Source organism: Hypanus sabinus, chromosome 3, assembly GCF_030144855.1.
Source record: "Hypanus sabinus isolate sHypSab1 chromosome 3, sHypSab1.hap1, whole genome shotgun sequence".
Taxonomy (NCBI): Eukaryota; Metazoa; Chordata; class Chondrichthyes; order Myliobatiformes; family Dasyatidae; genus Hypanus; species Hypanus sabinus.
In genome coordinates this window covers 49,148,709-49,175,275 of record NC_082708.1, presented here as the reverse complement: position 1 = coordinate 49,175,275, position 26,567 = coordinate 49,148,709, and the positions used below count along the sequence as shown (strand labels likewise).

General features: G+C 41.5%; 2 protein-coding genes across 2 annotated transcripts in view; one reads left to right on the top strand and one right to left on the bottom strand.

Annotated features, from left to right (window-relative positions):
* LOC132391292 (uncharacterized) overlaps window positions 1–2,131 on the bottom strand; it is a 48,642-nt gene extending 46,511 nt beyond the window's left edge. Inside the window, exon 1 of the mRNA XM_059964261.1 lies at window positions 2,033–2,131. The gene's annotated coding sequence lies outside the window, so the exon portion shown is untranslated. The remainder of the gene's footprint in view (window positions 1–2,032) is intronic.
* Window positions 1–26,567, top strand: part of ddx10 (DEAD (Asp-Glu-Ala-Asp) box polypeptide 10) — a 313,215-nt gene that overhangs the window by 16,090 nt on the left and 270,558 nt on the right. The window lies entirely within an intron of this gene.

Below are 26,567 nucleotides of genomic sequence, written 5' to 3'. Positions count from 1 at the left end.
ACCTCTTGCAGGATATTCTAGTATTAGCTTCCGAGACAGATCGCAAGGTCACCAGATGCTGTGGGGATTTGTACAGGTGTAGTATTAGTCTCGCTTTCAAAATGTGCATTGTTTGCACTGAGTGCATCAGAGAGTGAAGCATCTCTATAATTGATGCTGTTGGGTTTTGTCTTATAGGAAGTAATGGCATGCAAACACAACCACATCTGGTATGCATCCTATTGTGTCTCTTAACTTCACAAGGAATTGCCTTTTCACTCTCTTGATGGCGCTTTGTAAGTCATACCTGGACTTCTTGTGGGGCTGTGGACTGCCAGCTTTGAACAGCAGATTTAGCCCTCAGCAGACTGAATTTCCTGATTCTTCCATGGGTTTTAGTTTGGGTATGTCCTGGAAGGCACATACCCAAATGATCCTTGGATAATCTGGAACACATCTTATGATTGTTGGAGCGGACAACACAAGGAGTTTACCTTTCTGAATCACATGCCACAATGTTCCTGAAGTCTTGCCTTTTTACTAATTAGTTTAGCAAATAAGTGTGGGAGTAAAACATCCACAGTTACTGAATTTTGTCATGTTCTTTTACCAACAAACATTCATAAAAGGTTAGGTATCCAGTTAAACCCAGGGCACACATTGAAATCACTTTTCCAGCAATTATATTGATGTGTAATTCACTGTTCAAAATATATACAGTAGGTGACTATATATGTACAAGTTAATAGATTGAACAAAAATGTCACCAACCTTTCTAATGTTTCCCTTGACAAAATGACAAGTGTTATTAGCGTTACCAAAGTGACCCCAGGCAAGTTTAGTGTTTTTTTTGTTTCAACAGGGCGGTAAACAAGGTGTAATGTATGTTTGCCTATATTAGTTGAGGCACAGTTCAAGAGTCAGGACGTTACTTTGCAGCCTTAACTCTGGTTAGATTGCTTCCAGTTCAGGTTGATCCATTATAGGAAAGAAGAGGCTTAGCTGGATGCTACAAGTAGTTATACAAAATAGGGTGGTTTTCCTTGGTGTGGTAGAGGCCAAGGGAATCCTGATAGAAGTTTATAAAGTGTTGTGAGGCATAGATACATTTTCTTCCCCTAGGGTCACGGTGTCTAATACTAGAGGTAATGCATGTAAGGGGGGGGGGGGAAATGGAGTCCAAAAGAGATCTGTGGGACAACCAATATTTCATTCCGTTCTGCAGTGTGCTGCCAAGGGTAGTGGGGGATGGAGATGCAGTAGAGGCATACAAGGGACCCATGGATAGACATGTGAACATTTAGAGAATGGAGGGATATAGACTAAAGGATTGGGTGTTTTTAGTTTAATGTGGCAAAACAACATGGGCCAAAGGGCAGGTTCCTGTGTTGTTCAGTACTTTTTTATTACCACTTTTGACACTTCTCCCTGGAGTGTTCCATCTTCCTGATAAATGCAGCTAAAGCATTCCTGGAGTATCAGGTGTTTTTACACCAGGACCACTACTAGGTGGTGGAGGCCTGCACAGGAGGAATCAAATCTCATATGTTTCACCATTATTCTTTGCTGAGACCTGCTGAATTTGGAACCAGAAGTACTGTAACATTATCCCCAATTTTTGTACAACTTTCACCTTCCTGAGAATGAGGAGACTGGCCTGATATAAAAAACTCTCAGCAACAATAAAAAGATTAGAGAACACCTTCTAAAGATTAGCCAACAGGCCACGGAATTCGTGATTTCACCACAACCCCTACAATCAATCCAAATGATTACAATGGATGTACACTGCAAATAAACTTCTAAGCAGAGAACTTATAATAATTAGTCTAAAAAGTAGGGACTCCACCTTACAAAAACATTCATAACTGGTTGGTACAGGTCTTAAAATGTTGCTACATCAACCCTTCTGACTTCCAACTTAAGATAACATCACACCATCACCTGCGCAGCAACAGATCCACGTAGAAAACTAGTTAACTGGCGAACTGCAGGAGCAAATTTAACTTACTGAAATTAACAATTAATTGAAATTGCTTGTCACTTAACGCACCGTCAGTCTGTTCGATTTGCTGGGCAAAAGCTCCGCTTCAGACGCGAACGCAGAGGACAAACTGCCTCGATCGAGGAATCAGGAAGCTATTTCTTAGCGCGCTCATATTCTTCACCAAACTCCCCCGAGTTGAAAAGTTAAGAGACCATATGCCAGGCTGCACGGATCGTCACCTTTTAATAGCTGAACGCCTTCAAACTACTGTAGCAAGTCAAATTCCAGCAAACAAAAATTCTGCTGGCAGTAGGAGGGTCAGGACACTCCCAACTCTTAAGGAGTCTCATCACATACACTTTACCGTAGCATTTTCTTCGGTCAGTCAAGAATTGAGGAACACCTACGAAATGCAACTGGTCAAAACCTGATCAAGAGGAGCGTGTTGAAGTTTATTTAAGCTCGCAAATACCGTAACAGATTCGGCCGCACACCGTTTTCCGCATGCCCGATTTTTTCTAGAGTAAAATCTATCTGTAAATATATACGCCAGTCGTAAAACTTTAGAATTCAAACAACAAACGAGAAAATTTGAGAATTCAAGTAAGAGCTTTTATCAACAGCAAATAGCCGCACCTTAATTCCGATGAAAAAATACCTTCCTTTTTGCTCTTGAAAGATAAAAAGCACACCATAATTACATTGCTGGTGGTAAAGGTGAATTAGGGATTCTTTCACTTGGAGAATCATTTGCCGTTAACGCCTCTTCCATGAAGACAATGATGTCATTAGAAAGTTAAAATAATTGCTCATCGTATACCTTTCAGTGAATTGCGTAATGACAATGAACTCTTTTCAAGTGCGCGTGTTGTATTGAACGGCCGAGCTGAAATCAACATGACAAATTAACTCAAATGCACTAAAGCACTTGAGAGGAGAGTTCATTCTCTGCAATGGGGGAACTAGATCAATTGTATAAATAATACAATTTTAACATTTTGTAACAATTTAGGGCAGAAGTAAATACACAGTCGGGATTCTGTAAGAGTTCTACAAAATACAATTAGTTTAAAAAACTACTTAAAGCTAACCAAATCAATAAAAGAACCTACCCATTTCCCTTCTCTGTCCGGCAGGGCTGGTCCTCACCTTCAACAATTTTTCCTTCTCCTTCCACTTTCTCCAGACTCGAGGTGCAGCCGCGGGCACCCGCACGAGCCCTAGCTATGGCGGCCTTTCGTGGTCCCTCGGTAATGCTCCCCAGCTCTTCCTACAGTGAACGCCTGCATTGCTGCTACTTCATGCGTTTCTGTTATTCCATCCAAGTTTTACATTGGGGTAATTTATAGTAGCCAATTAAACTACCTGGTGCACATTTTGGTGTATCTGGAAGGAAAATAGGACACATGGGGGAGGGGGATAGAACAGAGAAGAGTACTGCTGGACCAATTGACCCACAATGTTGTGCCAAACCAGCTAAAAAGCAAATCAAAAACACCCAAAAACTTGTCCCTCCTACCTCCAACATGTCTTCCTTACAGCCATGTGTCCATCCAAATGTCTCCTAAAAGCCTCTAATGTATTTGTTTCTATTCCAGACATCCACAACTCTTGAGTAAAAAAACTTACCCCTCACTTCCCCTTTGATCCCCCCCCCCCCCAACTTCAATGCATGCTCTCTGGTATTAGACATTTCAACCCTGGGAAACAGATACTCTCTGTCCACTCTATCGATGTCTTTCCATAATCTTATAAACCTCGATCAGGTATCCCCTCAGCCTCTGACGCTTCAGAGAAAACAACCCAAGTTTATCCAGCCTCTCATAATAGCACATACCCTCTAAACCAGGCAGCCCCAGGCAGCATCCTGGTAAACCCCTTCTGCACTCTCTCCAAAGCCTCAACATCCTTCTTACAGTGGGGTGACCGGAACTGTATGCAATACTCCAGATGTGGCCCAACATTGTGTACAGTTCTGGTCACCGAATTATAGGAAAGATATCAATAAATTAGAGAGAGTGCAGAGACGATTTACTAGGATGTTACCTGGGTTTCAGCACTTAAGTTACAGAGAAAGGTTGAACAAGTTAGGTCTCTATTCATTGGAGCGTAGAAGGTTGAGGGGGGATTTGATCGAGGTATTTAAAATTTTGAGAGGGATAGATAGAGTTGACGTGAATAGGCTGTTTCCATTGAGAGTAGGGGAGATTCAAATGAGAGGACATGATTTGAGAGTTAGGGGGCAAAAGTTTAAGGGAAACACGAGGGGGTATTTCTTTACTCAGAGAGTGATAGCTGTGTGGAAGGAGCTTCCTGTAGAAGTAGTAGAGGCCAGTTCAGTTGTGTCATTTAAGGTAAAATTGGATAGGTATATGGACAGGAAAGGAGTGGAGGGTTATGGGCTGAGTGCGGGTAGGTGGGACTAGGTGAGATTAAGAGTTCGGCACGGACTAGGAGGGCCGAGATGGCCTGTTTCCGTGCTGTGATTATTATATGGTTATATGGTTATAACATCCTGACTTCTAAGCTCAAAGCCGCAGTTTGAGATGTTTCTGTTTTAACACAAGGAGTATTGTGAATAAAGTAGATGAGCTTACAGCGTGGATCAGTACTTGGAGCTATGATGTGGTGGCCATTACTGAGACTTGGATGGCTCAGGGACAGGAATGGTTATTTCAAGGGCTGGGTTTTAGATGTTTCAGAAAGGACGGGGAGGGAGGCAAAAGAGGTGATGTTGTGGCACTGTTAATCAGAGTCACAGCTGCAGAAAAGGTGGACGTCATGGAGGGATTGTCTACGGAGTCTCAGGGAGTGGAGGTTAGGGAGCAGGAAGGGGGTCAATAACTTTACTGGGTGTTTTTTATAGGCCGCCCAATAGTAACAGGGATATTGAGGAGCAGATAGGGAAACAGATCCTGGAAAGGTGTAATAATAACAGAGTTGTTGTGATCGGAGATTTTAATTTCCCAAGTATCGATTGGCTTCTCCCTAGAGCAAGGTGTTCAGATGGGGTGGAGTTTGTTAGGTGTGTTCAGGAAGGTTTCTTGACACAATATATAGATAAGCCTACAAGAGGAGAGGCTGTACTTGATTTGGTATTGGGAAATGAACCTGGTCAGGTGTCTGATCTCTCAGTGGGAGAGCATTTTGGAGATAGTGATCATAATTCTATCTCCTTTACAATATCATTGGAGAAAGATAGGAGCAGACAAGTTAGAAAAGCGTTTAATTGGAGTAAGGGGAATTATGAGGCTATTAGGCAGGAAGTTGGAAGCTTAAATTGGAAACAGATGTTCTCAAGGAAAAGTACGGAAGAAATGTGGCAAATGTTCAGGGGATATTTGTGTGGAGTTCTGCATAGGTACGTTCCAATGAGACAGGGAAGTTATGGTAGGGTACAGGAACCGTGGTGTACAAAGGCTGTAATAAATCTAGTCAAGAAGAAAAGAAAAGCTTTCAAAAGGTTCAGAGAACTAGGTAATGTAGAGATCTAGAAGATTATAAGGCTAACAGGAAGGAGCTTAAAAAGGAAATTAAGAGAGCCAGAAGGGGCCATGAGAAGGCCTTGGTGGGCAGGAATAAGGAAACCCCCAAGACATTCTACAAGTATGTGAAGAGCAAGAGGATAAGATGTGAAAGAATAGGACCTATCAAGTGTAACAGTGGGAAAGTATTTATGAATCCAGAGGAAATAGCAGAGGTACTTAATGAATACTTTAATTCACTATGCTATTCACTATGGAAAAGGATCTTGGTGATTGTAGTGCTGACTTTCAGCAGACTGAAAAGCGTGAGCATGTAGATATCAAGAAAGAGGATGTGCTGGAGCTTTTGGAAAGCATCAAGTTGGATAAATCACTGGGAATCCCTCTTGCCAGGGACTTTTCATGGCCGCTCCTGTTTTTCCTAATTCCCTTCTTTAGTTCTATTTTGATTTTTTTATACTCCTCATGTACTTCATTTGATACAGGCTTCTGAAGCTTTGCATACTTTCCCTTTTTTTCTTGACTAAATTCATCACCCCTGGATATCCAAGATTCTCTTATCTTTCCGTCCTTGTCCTTCATTCTAATAGGAACATACCTTTTCTATATTCTGTGCAATTGATCTTTAAGCACATGTCTGATGTGGACTCATTTGAGAAAATGTGTGGCTGCCTAATGCCCACATAATTTTCCCTACTCCAATTTAAAACTCTCCCACAAAGACCATACCTATGCTTACCTATAGCTACCCTGAAAGATAAGGAGTTGTGGTCACCCTTCCTGAACTACTCACCCACTGGAAGATCAGTCACGTAGCCAGGCGCATTGCTCAACACTAGGTCCAGTATGGCCCCTCCCCTCATTGGACCATCCACATACTTATTTATGAAACTTTCCTGGATGCGCTTAACAAATTATGCCCCATCTAAACCCCTTACACTAAGAAGGTTCCAGTTTATATCAGGGAAGTTGGAATCCCCTTACTATTTTTACACATTTCCTCAATCTGATTACAAATCTGTTCCTCAATACCCCGATGGCTATCAGGGGGTCTGTAGTACAATCCCATCAATGTGATTGCACCCTTCCTATTTCTGAGTTTCCCCAAAATGGACTCAGTGGCTGACCCCTCTGTTATGTCTCTGAGTGCAGCTGTGATATTGTCCCTGATCAGTAGTGCAACTCCATCTCCTCTCTTACCTCCTCCTCTATCTTTTCTAAAACTTCGGAAACCTGGTACAGTAGTCACCCGTTCCTGCCCCTTTCTCAGCCAAGTTTCAGTAATGGCCACAACATTGCAGTTCCATGTACTGATCCATGCTCTAAGTCCATCACTCTTACCCATAATACTAGCATTAAAATGCACACACTTCAAACTGTCCAACCCATCATACCTGTTATTTTGATTTTGCTTTTCAATACTTTCCCTGACATCTATCTTCTGGTCCAATCCTTTCCTTACTGATCTGTGGATCTGGTTCCCAACCCTCTTCAAAACTAGTTTAAACTTTCCTGAGTAGCATCAGCAAACCTCCTGGCTAGGACATTGATTCCCCTGCAGTTCTGGTGCAACCCATCCCTCTTGTTACAGGTCACCCTTTCCCCAGAAAAGGTTTCAATGATGAGGTGAGCGGAGCTATGATGGCACTAGACAGCGACTTCTTCAAGCTCACCTGCAGAAACTGTTGAATTTCTACCTTTAATGCCTCTCTTTTTCCTTTCAAGGTGGGTAGGATTCTGTCAAAGACCCTGACCTGGAGCTGAACTCAAACTTCGTTTCTTTATGATGTTGGTTCCTGTACTCAGGGCTCACTGACTGGCTGTTTTTTTGATATCTCAAGGAAGTAGGCTGGAAGATGAGTGCATCTTCGGGGTTCCAAGGGACGAGCTGAATCTATGCTGGTGCTGCCGACTGAAACATTGCAGGAGAAAACAGAGTATCAGGAACAGCAGATCAGCTGTTGGGAGCTCTGTACTCAAATTGTATTCTCTCTCTCTCTCCCTTTCTCTCGTTGTGGGGCAGAGTTTGTTGACAATTCTCAAGTCGGGGAACTCGAGAAATAAAAGCAAGGTGGCAGACTTTAACACCATAAATCAGCGAGTTGTTTATATCTCCCCTCTCGCTGAGTGACACTTCTCTGCCCTTTTATTAAGGGGAAAGAGAGAGAGAGAGAGAGAGAGAGAGAGAGCCTGTGGTGTGTCGAATTGCCAGGCGAACAATTAGTTTTTGTTGTACTGAATAATCATGGTCTTTCTGGTGGCTTTGCTGTTGCTTGCTTGGTGGGTGGAGGGTGCTGATGCTTTTTGCTGAAGTACGAGGGGAGAGTGGTGGGGGGCTTTGGGGTTCTAACGTTTTTACTGTCACTCATTCTTTGGGGCACTCTTCTGTTTTCATGGATGTCTGCGAAGAATAAGAGTTTCAGGTTGTATATTGTATACATTCTCTAATATAAAATGGAACTATTGATCCAAGAACTTGAAACCCTGTCCCCTGCACCATTCCTGCAGCCACTTAGTCATCCGTGCTATCACTCCTGTGACATGGGCAAGTCCTACCTGTACGTGGCACAGGGAGTAATTCAGAGATACTAACCTTGGTGGTCCTTCTCTTCAGCCTCTTTCCTGACCCTATATAGTCACTGTGGAGGACCTCTTCCCCTTTTCTGTGCCCCCTCCCCCTTGAAAATATCCTATAGCCGCTCTGATACATCATGGGCCATAACACCCAGGAAGAAACATACCATCCTAGTGTCTCTTTTGCTACCACAGAATCTCTTTTCTGTCTCCCTAATTATTGAGTCCCCTGTAACTACAACACTGTCTGACTTTGCCCTTTGCTGTCGAAGCTCAGAGCTGGCTACAGTGCTACGAGCATGGCAGCTGCTGCTGTGATCTGATGGGTCATCCCCCCAGCAGTATCCAAAGGGGTATACTTCATCCTGAGGGGAATAGTCACAGGGGAACCCTACACTGACTTCTTAATTCCCTTACCTCTCCTGGTGGTCATCCATCTACTGTTCAAAGAATGTAATCTGGGTTTGACCACCTCTTCAAAAGTCTTTTCTATAATATCTTCAGCCTCCCGAATGATCCTGAGTACAACCAACTCCAGCTCCAACTCCTTGACCCAGTCAGTCAGGCAGTGAAGTTGATTCCACTTCCTGCAGATGCAGTCTTCAGGGAACACGTCATGTATCCTGTATTCCCACATTTGACAGGAAGAGCGTTTCATCCTGATGACTCTATACCAAAAAAAGAAAAAGGCTTGCCTCTTCTTAACTGTGTCTTCAGCTGTTCTTGTTGAAGCCTGTTAAACCAAAGCCTTCACTGTCACACTCAAACAATGGCTGCTCTGCTTGAGCCTACCCTTCTTTTATTTGCAGCTGAGGTTAGGCCTCTGACCCCAACACCTTCTGCTCCTGCACAGTCCAGAAAGACTGGCTTTGCCCGAATCTGTTCCTTTTATCCTCTCTCCTGCCTTGCGTAGGGCTCTGCACCAATTCTCACTCCTCTTGCTTGAGCTGCCAGAAAAGGACCAGCTCTACCCGAGTCTGCTGTTTGTTTCACTTGCACTCCTAGTTTTGGTAGGCCACTGATGCCACACTTACAGCACCAAAGTTCAGGATTGGAGCTGGGTTGTTCAAGCTCTGAGGCTGCTTGTAATTTTTAGCACATTAATATGTTTAAAGCTAGTTACTTTTTAAAAATGATATGTAATTAATATGTATACTTTTTAACAAATGACAGATTCCCCAAATTAAATACTAAAACAAATTGAGGATTCTCCACAAATACTTCCCAGATTAGTTTCCAGAAGATAGGCACTACCCTTGAAGGTTCATGCCAATTGATTTGTTTTAGCTTCTGATGAATTATCATTGTCCTGAAACATTAACTTTGTTTTTGTATCCAAAGATGCTGCCTGACCTGTTGAGCATTTCCAGTATTTTTGGTTTTAATTTGGTATGTCTCCAAGCAATTTTTATGACTTTTACCCACCCAGTTGTTTTGTAGTATGGCCAAGGGAAAAATGAATACTCCACTTGACATAATGTATTACGTGTTGCTACAAGCATTCCATAGGATGAAAATACCCAGACTATTCCTGCTTTGAAGCTCTCTCATGGTACTGATGCCTTGTCGCAGCGGTTTCCAAAGTGGGTGATATCACCCCCGTGGGGGGGGGGGAGGGCGGTGGGAGTTTCTAAGAAGCAATAAAGATAAAGAGGACAGTGCTCAGTGGCAAGAGTGGACTGCAGGCTTAATTTAAGAAATTAATTACTGATTATATGCACAAAGAAGAAAAAATCTGCAGGTGATGGAAATCCAAGCAACACACACAAAATACTGGAGGAATTCAGCAAACTAGGCAGCATCTCTGGAAAAAAGCCTGAAACATTGACTGTACTGAGACCCTTCAGCAGGACTTCACAACAAAACAGTGATCATTTGAGTGCTTCATACAACATTTCATTGCTCAGTGCTAAATCTGGAAAGCCTCATACAATTGGAAAAGAACAGATTCTGCCAGCATTAAGGGTTGTTCTGAGTATAGGAATAAAATATTTTCGAAAATGTTTGCAAAATTCAAGTGCTTACTCTTTCCTCCACCCTGCCTACTGGAAATTGTGAGTACAGTTTTGCGTGAATCATCAGACCAAATAATTAAAGTGATTTCATTCAGTGACAACTCTGTTTAAAGACAAATAAATGATATGTCTGAAAATGTTGAAGTACATAATGCAACATACTTAGGACAACAGTATTTGCTCTTCAGTTGGCTGAGTCAACTTTGCCAGGCAACAAACCATTGCTTCTTGGTTATCTTTGCTTCATAAAGATGAAAGGATGGTTGAAGAACTGTTATTTGCAAGGGGACTAGAAATAGATATAAAGGGGTGTTAATATTCAGGATGGTGAGCAATTTTTCAAAGAGAAGGACATTCCAGGGTGCCAACAGTAACAGGACACTATCAAAGAAAGGTATACCTAACATATTTACCATTCACTGTGTAATTCACAGACAACATTCTGCTGCAAAAATCCCAAACGATCAGCTGCACAAATGATTAAGTATTGGTATCACAGTGGTAAATAAAATCAAGTCCCATGCTCTCGATTCTCGACTATTTCGAGAGCCTTGCATTGAGAATGATGAACAGTTTGAATGCTTGCTGTTGCACACAGAAGTCAGGTGGCTCTCAAAAGGAAACTGTTTTGAAAGATTTTTATGTGCCTTTTGAAACTGTGATAAAATTCCTAGAAGCTATGAATGCTTCATTTGGTAATCAGCTCAAGAATATTAGGTGTGACTTTACTTATTTGTTGAACTATTCACAAAGTTTAATTAAATCTACCTTCAACTGCAAGGAAATAATATGAATCTTATTAAAGTCAAATCAGCTGTCTCCACATTTCTGTTTAGATTAACCCTATTTAAGTGCAACATTGGTCATCATGACATTTTCCAATTTCCCTGCCTCTCTGGGTTGGAAGAGAAAGAATACCAGATGATGACCTTCAAGTATTCTGTGCCCATCTGGGTGAGCTGCACGGAGACATATCAGAGAGATTTCAGAACTGTTTCTCGATTCAAATTCCAGATTGGGTAATAAATCCATTCCTGAACACTTGAAATGAGGAAGAATTGGTCTAGCTAAAAATGACTTTAAGCTGAAGCCGAGGTTCAAAATATCATGTCAGGACATTTTATTGCAGAAAGAAATCGCTTCCTGTACTATGGAAAAAGGTCAAGATGTTCTATATTGCCTTTAGAACATTATATTTAGTGGAGAATGGTTTTAGTGCAGTCACCCAAATTCTGTCAAAGAAACGAAACAGACTGCACTGAATATGGGGATCTGAGACTCCTTCTGAGTGACATTCAGCCTGATGTTGAGAAGCTGATATCACTGCACCAAGCCCCTCCATCTCATTGAAAGTTGTAAAAGCAATGAAGTAGTGAATAATTGGACTACTAATATAAGCTTTAAAGTTGTTGATGAAAATAGTTTTTACTGTAAATAAATTTTTAAAATTGTAGCTTTAAACAGATTTGATTAAATTTTGCAATTTGTCCTTCTTTGAATTTGCCATTCCTATTTTTTAGTATGTGTCGTAAATCAAAATTCTTTATAATTTTTATATAATGTCCAGAAGGGAAGAGGGGGCACTGGGGATATTTTGTGGGAGCCAAGGGGGGTGGAAACCTAGAAAGGTTTGGGAAGTATTGGTCTATAGTAACCAATATCTGATCAAGGCCAGGTGCTATAGATATACTAGAAATAAATTGGTTGTTGGAGTGAGAATGGGACCAAAAAAGTCCCATAAGTAAGGTGTATGCAGATTGTTCCGAGAATCATGGACAACATTCTTATCTGCTCAAGGAGAGAAAGTGGATATAGGGCTGGCCATCCAACCTTGTACCACTGCAAAGATGGGTTATTCCAGGGAAATAGGAAGAAAGAAACTTTATCTGGCTGCATAATGCTACTTACCAATTCCAGTTTTATTAAACTCTGTATCTCTCCTCCTGTCAGCAACATTATAATATTGTGATGCCTGAACAAATGGCATTCTTCTGCTACTGACATATACTTGAACAATTTGCTGGCGTTACCAAAGCCTAGGACTGTTGCCATAGTCTTAAGTAAAGATAAACAACAATGCTTCTGAATACCGAAGATCTATAGCAGAGTATCAAATGTAGAATGGGAAAAGGGCCACTAATTGTTATTTGGGCTGGATCTTTTAGGAAAATGTGATTGATCTCTTATCAGCTTGTTCTATCAACTCAATCTTGGTGAATCAGCCTTTTAAAGGAACTTTGTCTTGAAACAAGCTGGTGAATCTTCACTACATTTCCTCTCTGGCTAATATAGTGTAACATGCTGTAAGGTTTCACTGATAATGTAATGGTTTATCTGTAGCAGCAATGTTTGGGTTATGACTAGAGATAACAGGGTTTGGAATGCTGCTGTTCTTTCTTGTGAGTGATTTTCACAGTCTTTTGCCAGGGAGATGTGAGGAGAGAAGATGTAAACGGAGAGAATTGGTAGACTGCGAGGGTCCGAAGGGTAGCGACAATCAGAGGAGGTTGATGGTCGATGACCAGCTTATCAGTGAGCTCCAACATTGCGCAATAGACTGTTTCATAAGATTGGGCCCTTTTTCTTTATTTTTATTTTCTTTACTAACCATATAGTCAAAGTAAGAACTATAAAGCTTAATCGTTTAATCAGATATTGTGTATTGTTTGTTATTTCGTGGTACTGATTTGTAACGGGACACATTGCGCAGCATCCACCCAAACGCGATTTCATAAGTTTGTCCGAGCTGGGTGCTATCACCCCCTATATTAAACCGCTAGCCGAAGCGTGAGTTCCAATAGGATATTTTTATGTAAGAAGATCAAAACTGAACATAATACTCTAGAGATGCTTCTACCAAGTCACTGCGTAATTATTATAAGACACCATTTACTTTTGCATTCAAATGCTTTTACAATAAATGACAATATATCATTTGCCTTCCTAACTGCTACGTTTTAGCTATCAGTGACTTGTATAAGTCATATTGAACTTCAACATTTCTCGATCTCTAACCAGCTAGAAGCTTCTATTGAAGCGGATACACTTGCATTAGATTGTCTGCTATGTTGTTGTATACACATTCAGCATGTGTATATTGCCTTGAAGTTTTTTGGCATCCAGTCTATCATAGAAGGATTTTCACATTTATCCAGAAAGTTACTGGCGCTGATCTGCACAGAATAGATATCAGTGTAGAGAACTCCCATATGTTTCATGTGAACAATCCCTTGATACCAAGTTGGGCAATCAGAACAAAGTGCCAAAGTCTACAGTTCAAAGTTCAAAGTAAATTTAATAGCAAAGCACATATAGGTCACCATATTCAAAACTGAGATTTATTTTCTTGCGGGCATACTCAATAAATCTATGATAGAATAAGGACCATAATAGAATCAATGAAAGACTGCACAAACTTGGACATTCAACCACTGTGCAAAAGACAAACTGTGGAAATACAAAAAGAAAGAAAAATAATAATAAGTAAGTAAATAATAAGTTTTGAGAACATGAGATAAAGAGTCCTTGAAAGTGAGTCCATAGGTTGTGGGAACATTTCAATGATGGGGCAAGTGAAATTGAATAAAGTTATCCCCCTTTGGTTCAAGAATCTGATGGTTGAAGGGTAGTAACTGTTCCTGAACCTTGGTGGTGTGAGTCTTGAGGTTCCTGTACATTCTTCCTGATGGCAGCAGTCATGTCCCTTGAGGTGGGGGTCTCTGATGATGGATGCTACTTTCCTGCAACAACACTTCATGTAGATGTGTTCAGTGGTGGGGAGGGCTTTACCCTTGATAGACTGGGCTGTATTCACTACTAATTGCAGGATTTTCCATGCAAGCACATTACTGTTTCCATGTCAACCAATCTGTATACTCTCCACTACACATCTACAGAAGGTTGTCAAAGTTTGAGATGTCATGCTGAATCTTCACATACTCCTAAGGAAGTAGAGGTGCTGCTGTGCTTTCAGAATCAGGTTCATTATCACCAGCATGTGTCATGAAATTTGTTAACTTAGCAGCAGCAATTCAATGCAAATCATAATATAGAGGAAAAAAAAAACAAAATAAATAATAATAATAAATAAATTACAGTATATGTATATTGAATAGCTTAAAAAATTGTGCAAAAAACAGAAATAATATATATTAAAAAAGTAAGATAGTGTCCAAGGGTTCAATGTCCATTTAGGAATTGGATGGCAGAGGGGAAGAAGTGTTCCTGAATTGCTGAGTGTGCCTTCAGGCTTCTGTACCTCCTGCCTGATGGTAACAGTGAGAAAAGGGCACGTCCTCGGTGCTGGAGGTCCTTAATAATGGATGCTTCCTTTCTGAGACACCGCTCCTTGAAGATGTCCTGGGTACTTTGTAGTCTAGTACCCAAGATGGAGCTGATTAGATTTACAGCCCTCTGCAGCTTCTTTCAGTCCTGTGCAGTAGCCCCTCCATACCAGACAATGATACAGCTTGTCAGAATGCTCTCCAGGGTATACCTATAGAATTTTTTGAGTGTATTTGTTGACATACTAAATTTCTTTGTAATTAAAAGTTGCTGACCATCTCTGAGCCTCCGATGAGGACTGACTTATCATCTTCTGGTCTCCTCCTCCTGAAATGAATAATCAGCTTGTTGGTCCTGCTGAGGTTGAGTAAGGGGTTGTTGTGGCACTACTCAGCCAGACCTGCTGAGGTTGAGTAAGGGGTTGTTGTGGCACTACTCAGCCAGATTTTCAATCTCCCTCCTATATGCTGATTCATCACCACTTTTGATTTTGTCTATGACAAGGTGTTGTCAGCAAACTTGAATATAGTATTGGAGCTGCAATTAGCTACACAATCATAGGTGTAAAGTGAGTAGAGCAGGAGATTAAGCACACAGTCTGGTAGAGCACCTGTGCTGATGGAGATCTTGGAGGAGATTATGGTTTATTATTGTCACATGTACTGAGATACTGTGAATATCTAGGAAAACAGGTTGTGAGATAGGTGCCACGTTCTTTTAGGCAATGGTATGGGTGCAGCCTGCTTGAAGCAGGTGGGTACCTCAGACTACCGAAGCAAGAAGTTAGAGATATCGTTGAACACTCCAGCCAGTTGACCAGCACTGGTCTTTAGCACTTGGACAGGTGACCTGTCTGAGCAGGTGCTTTGCATGGCTTCGCCCACATGAAGACTGTTCGCACATCACCCTCAAAGACTGAAATCACAGGATCATTTTGGGCTGTGGGAGTTTGTGATGGTTCTTACATATTTTGATGGTCAAAGCGAACATGGAAGGTATTGAGTTCATTTGGAAGTGAAGCCTTGTCACAAGTGTCATTTGATTTAACTTTATAAGAGATTGTTTTATCAACCATCAGTACTTAATTATAACCCCACTTAATTATAACCCCAATTAAAAAGCATCATTACAAATGGTTACTCATGGATAAAAATTACTTACATGTTTTTTAATCACTGTAAAGAGCAAGGTAGATTTTCTTTCAAAACGACTGGACTTGACTGATCTTACTGGACTGTTCTCTGTACTGTTGGCTACTAAATACCAAGGAAAATAATTACAAAGATAAAACAACTACTTAATATTCCTTATGAATCATGGAAGTTATCTGACTTATTTTAGGATTCTAATTCAATCAAGTAAGTCAGTTGGAATTTCTTAATAAGCTTTATGGATCTATCAAGTATACAGTCCAATTGCTATTAGTGGATTGGGTTATGTACTGTAATCAATTTAAGAATTTAATTTTGTGGGGAAAGTCATTGAAATTTTCAGAGATTATCCTGATAAACATGCATAAGTAACAGCAGTTTCCACATTTCACAGATGAATATTATCTAGTGATTGTTCTCTGACACTCGACACTTCAGGCTTTGGACTGCAGTTCTGATGATACCATACATTTATTATCTGGAGTCCTTCAGTTCATCATGTCCAGCTCACGTGGAGTTCAGGAAATGCATACTTATTGAACTTAGAACATACAATCATATCACATTGGATAGGCCATTTGGCCCATTGTGTTGTGCTAATTTTTAATGCCAATTTATACTAAATGTGCTTCTCCTGACTATCATCCATATCTATTCATTTACATGTTGATCTAAAAGCCTCAAACTCCACTAAACTGCCTACCTACTACTACCCCTGGTAACCTGTTCCAGACAACTCCCATTCTCTGCACAAAAAAAACTTGTCCTTCACATCAATTTAAAACTCTGCCTCCCCACCCGGTGTTTAACATTTCTACCCTGGGGAAAAGATAGAGAGCGTCTATTCTATCTATACCTCTCATGATTTTATAAAGCTCTCCCGGGTCTCCACTCAATTGCCAGCACTCTATGGAAAACAACCGAAGTTTGTCTAACTATTCCTTCTAGGCAGCACCTCTTCTGAACCTTCTCCATACCTTTCCTATAATGGGTGACCAGAGCTGTGTGCAATGCTCCAAGTGTGGTCTGGCTAAAGTTTTATATACCGTAGCTACAGCATAACTTTTCTACTCATACTCAACACCCCTACGAATGAAGAAGAGCTTGCCACATACCTTCTCTACCACCTTATCCACTTGCACAGCCACTGTCAGTGAACTATGGACCTGGACAGCAAGATCCCTCTGTACCTCAATGCTATAAGATTCAAGATTTGTTAATGTTATTTCCTATACACAGGAGTAAGGAGAACAGAAGAATTGTCACTCTAGATCAGACGCAGCACAAAAAAAAACACAGAAGATAAAGGAAACAATAATAATAAAAAACACAATAAATATAAATACATAAGACAGGTATATGGAGGAATTTAAGGTGGAGTGTTATATGGAAAGCAGGGTTTAAGGGTCGGCACAACATTGTGGGCCAAAGGGCCTGTACTGTGCTGTATTGTTCTATGTTCTATGTTGTTCGATAAGATAGCTTTTATACATAAATTGACCATAAAGTGATGCTAGGCTGTACAAAAGGTAACTGACAGGAAATAATAAAGTAGTGATGGAGTTAGTGGGTGGAGGTGCTGATCAGCCTCACTGCTTGGGGTAAGTAACTGATTTTGAGTTTGGTGATCCTGGCATAGATGCTACGTAATGTCATTCCTGATCGGAGTAGGACAGACAGTCCATGAGCTGGGAGTGTGGGATCCTTCATGATGTTACTGGCCCTTTTCCAGCACCTTTCTGTATATATATCCTTGATGCCGGCTAGGCTGGTACCAGTGATGCGTTGGGCAGTCTTGAACCTTCTTGAAGGCCACAGTGTAGTTTCCATACCAAGCAGTGATGCAGCTTGTTGGGGTACTTTCTACTGCTCATCTGTAGAATGACATGAGTATAGATGTCCAAAGTCCAGCTCTTTTCAGCTTCTTCAAAATGTAGAGAGTGGTCATTAATTGTATACTTTCTCCTTCTATTTGACTTCCCAAGGTGCAGTACCTCACACTTGCCTTGAATAAATTCCATCTTCCATTTCTCAGTAGTTGATCTACAAACTGTATATCCTGCTGTATCCTTTGATAGTCTCTTTCTTTCTCTCTCTCTCTCACGCACACACACACACCCTCTCTCTGTCTTCCATTGGCAAGCCAGTTCTGAATCAAAACTTGCAATTCAATCTGTGTTCCATGCATCTTTATCTTTGGAATCAACCTACTACGAGGGTCCTTATCAAATACCTTACAAAAGTTGATACAGATAACATCCACTGCCCTACCCTCATTAGCACCTAGGTTACTTCCTCAAAATTCAACTGAAGATCACTAGGCATGACCTGCCCCACACAAAGCAATGTTGTTTGTCTCTAAACAGGCCATCCTCTTCCAAATGCACATAAATCTCATCCTTCAGTATCCTCTGCAGCAGTTTCCTTACCCCTGACGTGAGGCTCACTGGCCGATAGTTAACTGGATTATTCCTATTTCCTTTCATGAACAAAGCCACCATATTTGCTGCTGTCCAGTCCTCTGGGGTCTCACCTGTTGTTAGCGAAGGTACAAAGACCTTTGTCAAAGCCCCAGCAATCTCCTCACTTGTTTTCTTCCAGTTTCTTGGATATATGCCATTGGAGACTTATCCATTTTAGTGTTTTCCAGAAGACTAAGCACTATCTTCTTCTTAATCTCAAAGTTTCCCAGCACATAGTATGCCCCACTCTGCCCTCACTACCCACCAAATCCCTCTCTTTGTTAAACACTAAAAGAAAGCATTAATTTAGTACCTCAGTCATGAGCTCTCACTCTAAGCACATATTCCCTCCTTTATCCTTGAGTGGATCTACCTTCTTCTTAGTTATCCTTTTTCTTAATGTAAGTGTAAAATTCCTTGTGATTCTTCTTGAACTTGCTCACCGAGAACATTTTATGACCGCCTTTTGGCCTTCCTAATTATCTACTTGTGTACTTTCCTGCTAGCTTTATATTCTACAAGGACCCACTCTGATTTTAGCTTCCTAAACATTTTGTATATTTCCTGTTTTCTTCCTGACTAAATTTAGGACCTCTCAGGTCATCCAAGTTTCCTTTACCTTACCATTCCTGTCCTTACTCGTAATTGGAACATGCCAATCCTGAACTCTGATCAGCTGGTCTTTAACCAATTCCCACATGTCAGACATGGACTTTTCTGAAAGTAGCTGCTGCCACTCAATGTCCTTTAGCTCCTGTCTTATCCATTCATAATTTGCCCTCCCCCACTTAGTACCTTACTGAAGATCTGATGTTATTTCACTCATAACTATCTTAAAGCATAACAAGTTGAGATCACTATTCTCAAAAAGTTTACCCACTCTACTGTCACCCTGACTGGCTCATTTCCCAAAATTAGGTCCAATATGATGCATCCTCCACACAGTGTTTCAAGGACCCCTGTTGAATGCACTGAACAAATCCCATTCCATCCAAGCCTGTTTTATAAAGGGTTCCAATCAATACTGGTGAAGTCAAGACCCTGGCTAAGATAAACCTATTGTTTCTGCACCTTTCCATAATCGGTTCACATATCTGTTCCTCTACTTTTTGATGGTTACTGGGGTTACTATAGTATAATCCCATCAATGTAATTGCACCTTTCTCATTTTGGAGCTCCACCCAAATTGCTTTTTTTGTAGTCACACTTCAGTATGTCCTCTCTGAATGTTGTTGTGGCATTCCCCTTTATCATTAATGGAATAATTCCACCTCTTTTACGCCCTTTCTATCAGGTCCAAAACAATGAAATCCAGGAACACTGAGCTGCCAGGTCCCTCACACAAACAGGTATCTGTAATGGTAACAACGTTGCAATTCCACGTACTGATCCAAGCTTTAAGTGTGTTGTCTTTACCCATAATAGTCCTAGTGTTGAAATAATCACAATTCAGCCCCATCGTGTTCTTTAATCTGCCCTTTGTTTCCTTCCTGTTTGTGATTTACACAAGAAAGTATGAGTAGAAGTCTGAAATGTGACCAAGAGTTTGCCCCGAGGTTTGCTCTGCCTTTCAAAATGATTTTGGCTGATCAGCTCCAGGTCTAAACTCAACTTCTGTGCCAGGTGCCCAAAGCCATTGATTGCCTTTTCATTCAAAAATATGTCTACCTCCTCTTTTGATACTTACAAAGATTCAGCCTTCACAACTCTGCAGCATACAGAATTCCAGGAATTTGCCACAAGAAGTTCCTATGCAACTCAATTTTAAATATGCCCTTTACCTTGTGACTCTGATACCAGTGGAAACATCCCAACATCTGCCTTGATATAGTAAGATCAGCTCTTATCCTCCTGAACTCTGAACAATACACATCTGCCTTCTCAAGGTGCTCATGATAGGAAATTCTCTCAGCCAGGAGTTTGCCTAGTGACTCTCTTTTGGATTGTTTACAAAGCCGTGGTAGCATTGCAGTTATTACAGTTCGGGGCATTGGAGTTTGCAGTTCAATTCCAATGTCATCTCTAAGGAGTGTATACATCTTCCCTATGGAATACATGGGTTCCTGCGGGTGTTCCAGTTTCCACCCATTGACAAAGTCATACCAGTTAGTAGGTTAACTGGTCATTGTAAATTATTCCGTGGTTAGGCTAGGGTTAAATCAGGGGCTGCTGGACGGCATGGCTCGAAGGGCTGGAGGAGCCTATTCTGTGCTGATTCTCAATTAACAAACAAACACATTGATGCACCATCAATAACTCACACTGAGACGTAGGCGAGATATCGGCTTTTATTGACTGGAAGAAGGAACCAGGAGTGAGTGTCTATCATACAAGATCCTGGAGACTGAGGCCGATCTTCAGGCCGCAGGTCTCCTTTATACAGGGGCCTGTGGGAGGAGCCACAGGAGCAGTCAGCAGGGGCGTGTCCCGACAGGCACATAGTTCACCACATTCACCCCCCCTTCGTTTGAAAAAGTCCTCATGTAGCGAAGGTTCTTACAAGTCAAGCCGATCAGGCGGTCGAATCTGTCGCTGCGATCTACGTAGCACCGGCTGTGACCGCATAGGTGCCGGCAACATTGGCGATTGCACAGGGGACGGGGGTTGCGCGTGTTCTTGCCCACTAGGCGCCGGTGATCCCTCATGCATGTGCGAGGCGCCTGGTATAAATGCGTACGAAACGCCCGGTATACAAGTGTCGTGAGGAGTCTGTGTAGGGCCTGGTGAGTACGGTGTCACCTCTGGTGCAGGGTTCACAGTTACCGGAGAGCCTTCAGGGTAGTGGTCTGCTGCACCTGTGGGTGCCAGGTCGCGGATGGAGACCGTGTCCTCCCGCCCATCAGGTAAGACCACGTAAGCATACTGGGGGTTCGCATGGAGAAGGTGAACCCTCTCCACCAGCGGGGAGTATTTATTGCTCCTCACATGTTTCCGGAGCAGCACTGGCCCCGGGGACGTCAGCCAAACTGGTAGGGTGGTCCCAGTGACAGACTTCCTGGGAAAAGAGAATAGGCGTTCGTGAGGGGTGGCATTGGTGGACGTACATAACAGAGAGCGGATAGAGTGCAGTGCCTCAGGGAGGACCTCCTGCCATCGAGAGACCGGCAACCCTTTGGACTTAAGGGCTAAAAGTGTGGCCTTCCACACTGTGGCACACATTAATTAATTAAGAGACCAAAGCTCTGCACAGTCCTCCAGGTGTGGCCTCCACAGTGTCCTGCACAATTGTAACAATACTCCATGATCTTTAAACCCCAATCCTAATAATGAATGTAGCATTTACCTTCCTAAACACTTGTTATGCAATCCATTGTGCTGTTTACGATTTATACATAAGATCATCTAGATCCCTCTGAACCTTTCACATTTTACATTTTTCCCCAGTTGTTGTCTGCCTTTGATTCCTTTAATTAATGGAAATACACAACCTCACACTTTTACACATTAAGCTCCATTTGCCAAGTTTTCTCCTATTCACTCAATCATCTATATCCTCTTAAAGGGTATATATATTCTTATTACAACATGCTCTGTTTTATCTGGAGGACTGTGCAGAGTTTTGGTCTCTTTAGTGTCACTCACAAATCAGAATACCTTACACACTTTCCCATCCTCCAGATAATTAATAAAAATAACAACTAACTGAGGCCAAGAACTTATTTTAAGGGAACTTCACTAGACACATTTATTCCAATTCTCTGTCTTCTCCAAGATACCAGTCTCACTCTCTCTCTCTGGCTACCCATCCCCTAGGATGATGATGGTTCCTTTCAGTCGGTTAGTGGGGTTTGATATGTGCGTCCTGGAGTGGCTGTACAGGCCAATCCTTGACAGGCACTGCTTGCCACGTACTTGGCAGGTGAGGCCTGGAGGGGCAGCAGGGGCAGAAGCTCTGTTGTGGCGCTTCCTGTTCCTTTCCTCTGTTGCCTCGTTGAGCTTGTTCTCAGCAGCGTCCACACCTTTTCTGATAGCGTCCCTCCACTGTGAGCGATCTTGAGCCAGATCCTCCCATGTCGATGGGGCAATGTCAGCTTTCTTGAGGCTCCTGTGCAGAACATCCTTGTACCGTAGTCACTGGCCTCCTCGTTTTCGGGTACCACTGGACAGTTGGTCATACAAGATGTCCTTGGGCAGTCTCCTGTCAGGCGTTCTGACAACATGTCCTGCCCAGCACAGTTGGGCTGACATCATCAAGGTTGAAACTGCTGGCATTCCGGCTCGAGGGAGGACCTCTGTGTTGGAGACCTTGTCTGGTCAGGTGATCTTCATCAGAGAACATAAGTGCTACCAGTCTAGTTACTTGCTAGATACTTAATCCAAACCCATTTCCTTTAGTCTTGTGCATCAACAACTTATAGAGTGCCTTGTCAAATGCCCCTTGGAAACTAAATGTGCTGCATCTATAGGTTCCCACTTTTGTAGCAACTCATGTCTTTGGGCTGCACTGCTGCTGCAAAACACCAAATTTCACTATGTATAAGTCAGCAATGACTTATCCTGATTCTGATTCTGATCTTGATCAACTTTGCTTTTTGAAGACATCTGGAAAAAGTGCCAACATGATTTATCTCTCATAAAATCATTTGACTTGGTTTGATTGTATTGAACTTTTTGAAATGTCTAAATATTTCTTTCCTGACTTTAGACTCCATATTTGAAAATTCTCAGCCAAAGAATCTCTGCAGCTACCTCCTTTGAAATGCTCGGATGCAAACATCATTTCTTTCAATTTATTTGTATTTAGATCTATTAGTTTTTACAATACCTTGTCTTCAGATTGTTGCAAGCTCTTGTATTATTGAAACTGGACCATCTGTTTTCTTTCTGATATCTATCATGTCTGCCATTTTGAACATTAATGTAAACCATTAGTTTAATTTACCTGAAAATTTTCCTGCTTCTCTTTATTAAGTCCCCCTTTACCTCTACCAGCTCTAACCCTGTTCTTTTTATACACCTGCAGAAGTCTTTGTTCATTTTCTTAATATTTGCAGGTTTTTTTGAAAATCAAATTTCTCCTTCCTTTAGTCTCTTGCTACTGGTTCCTGAAAATCCTGCAGGCTTTCCAAGATCAAGATTACAATTTAATATTTTTCTTGGTCATCATTGTTAACCAGAGATATTTTACCTTTATCATGGAAATTCAAATTACAAATTAGCATAAACTTCTGTTAAGTAACATGAATTAACTGCTTAATTATCTGGTCATCCACTGACATATCCTTTAGCACATTTGCCCAGTCCACTCTAGACAATTCCACTATCACATCATTGTAACAGCGATTAATTCATGGGAGGACACTGGTTTTGGATCTGTGATGTTTGCCATCAAGATGTATCTGGAATTCTACCATGGTGTGTCACAATTTCCTGAATCAAAAGATCTATTATTATAACTATCTCATTACAAGTGACCACATTCCTTTAGAGATGGGGGACCTTGGTAAGTGTTGGTTAATTTAGATATTTTTTAAAGCAATCTTTTGGGCCTAAGTTTTAACCAGCTCTGTTCTTTGTAAATGTAGACCTGATTTTTACATACTCCATTCTTGGGATGTAAAAGTTGCTGGATAAATAATTTATTGCCAACCTCCAATTTGCTCCTGAGAAGCCGTAAGCAGAACAGTGATTGCTGGCAGCTTACTGCTCCAAGGAAATTATTTAATATTTTGATGACAGTTGTTGCCTTTTGAATTGTAGTTAGGGATTTTGAGATGGTTCTGATAAAAACACCCAACAGGCCAGATATGATTTGACTTATGGGCCGTATGTTGTGCACCAGTGCTTTCACAGAGATTCATAGGACAAAAAAAGGCTTGTTTGTATCCATGTGGATCCATTTTCTAACACCTAACCAGACACTTCAATGTTGTGGCATTTTAGGTACCCATGTAAAAACATTAAATATTGAGAGGACCTTAGTCTCCACTACATCTTTAGCCTCTGCCATCTGCTAATTTGCTGATCCAGTTTACCACATTATCATCTAGGTCTTTGATATAGATCACATACAACAATGTATTCAGCACCAATCCCTGCAACACACCATTAGTACAGGCCTCCAGTTAGAGAGGCAACCATCTATTACCACTCTCTGGCTTTCCCCACAAAGCCAATGTCTAATCCAATTTACTTCCTCATCATGAACCTTCTTGACCAACCTCCCATATGGGACCTTGTCAAATGCTTTGCTGAAACCCATGTAGATAACATCCGTGGCCTTGCCTACATTAGCTTTTCTCATAACTTCCTTGAAAGCTCTTTAAGATTGGTTAGCTATGAATTACCATGCACATTGACTATCCCTAATCTGTCCCTGTCTATCTAAATACTTATGTACTCAGTCCCTTAGAATACATTCCAATAACTTTCCCACAACTGATGTCAGGCTCACTGGCCTATAATTTCCTGGCCTGTTCTTAGTGCCTTTCCTAATTACAGAGCAGCGTTAGCTGTCCTCCAATCCTTCGGTACCTCTCCCGTGGCTAAGGATGTTTTAAATATCTTTGCTAGGGCCCCTGCAATTTCCACACTAGCCTTCCACAGTGTCCAAGGGAACCTGTGTAACGTCCTGGGGATTTATCTTTTTCTGAACCATGCTCTCAATATCTCTCAAAAACCAAGGATGCTTAAACCTGTTATTCCTGCCTTTCATTCTGACAGACACAGGCAAGCTCTGTACTCTCAAAATTTCACTTTTGAAGGCCCCCCACTTTGGCAGAAACAACCTGTCCCAGTCCACACTTTCTGATACCATCAAAATTGGCCTTCCTCCAATTTATAATCCCACCTCGTGGACCAGATCTATCCTTTTCCCGAATTACCTTCAAAGTAATGGTATATGATCACTAGATGCAAAACGTTCCCCTACACAAACTTCTGTCTCCTGCCCTATTTCATTCCCTAAAGGGACATCTAATATCACATCCTCTCTAGATGGGACCTTTATGTACTGATTAAGGGAACTTTCCTGTACACATTTCTAGTCCTTTTCTAGTATGGGAATCCCAGTCAATATGTTGATATTTAAAACCACCTACTTTCACAACCTAATGTTTCTTGCAACTGTCTGTGATCTCTCTACAAATTTGCTCCTCTAAATCCCATTGACTGTTGGGTGGTTGATAATAAAATCCTATTCACATGGTCATACCTTTCTTATTCCTCAGTTCTACCAATGAAGCCTCACTTGATGAGGTATCCAGTGTTCTGACTGAGCAATGCCATGACGTTTTCCCTGACTAGCAATGCCACCCCCCCCCCCCAACTTTTAGTCCTTTCCGCTCTATCATGTCTGCGTGGATGTCCTCTGGGTGTTCCAGTTACCTGCACATTGCAATGACTACAGGTCAGTAAGTTGTGGGCATGCGATGTCTGTGCTGGTAGCATGGCGCCACTTGTGGGCTTGCAGGTCGTTGACACAATGTTGCTGTGTGTTTCAATGTTTTGATGAACATGTGACAAAATAACACTAATCTTCTTGTGTCAAATTTTATTAAAGCTTGACTGTGAGACATTTTATTTTCCTTTTGAAGTTTTAAAGTTTCAGTGGTGCAGCTGGCTCAGAGGAACAGAGAACTGAATTCAACCCTGACATTAGATAGGGCCTAACTAACCCACTTGTTTTCATTTACGGATTGCAACTCCCCGTTCTTTTCACTCCCTGGGGCCCTGTTCCTGGCTTCACTTTAACCCCTGACCCTGTTCCTGGGTTCACTTTAACTCTCCTGACCCTGTTCCTGGGTTCACTTTAACCCCTGACCCTGTTCCTGGGTTCATTTTAACTCCTGGCTCTGTTCCTAGGTTCACTTGATCTCTCCTGGCCCATTTCCTTGCTTCCTTTAGGATCACTGAAGCTTTGATTTAGATGCTCACTTTAATGAACAGGAACTCGAGTTCCTCTGCACCCTTTTAAATAGTGGGGCCTTGATTCTCATGTTTCCTTTGAATTATCAATGTCCCAATTTCTGTGTTTCCTTATACTGCTGGGGGTGGTGTTGCTATTCCAACACTGTCTTCAGTCTCAATGGATTTACTGATGCATTTATTACTCGGATGTGTCAGGGCAAATTAAAGATGAGATGAAATATAGGTACGAGAGGTGATTGATAAGTTTGAGGCCAAGGTAGATGATGATTTATACTGCTCTCGTTACATGCACATGCAGTTCAACTCTTTTGAGTGATTATTCAGAAAGTTTGAAGTTAATACCGCATCTCCTTTACCTTAGGCCACGAACTTATCAATCACCCCTGCTGTGGACACTTTCTGGAGGTCCAAGACACTGACTTCCTACAAAGGAGGGATCTGTATGCTCCATGACTGCTGGACTGTGTGTGTAAATGTAGGAAAAATAAATGTGCTAGGTTTTCTAAAATTGACTCCTACCTTAGGCCATGAACTTAACAATCACCCCTCGTATAGCATTCAATAACGTAGAAAATCAGAAAATGCTGGAAGATCTCAAGATCATCAAGTAGTATCTCTGGAGCGAGAAACAGTTAATATTCCCATTGGAAGACACTTCATGACAACTGATGAACTGAACAAATGCTGTATGAACTGCTAAGTTTTTCCAGCATTTTCTGTTTATGTTTTTGATTTTCAGTATCTGCAGTTTTACTTTTTTT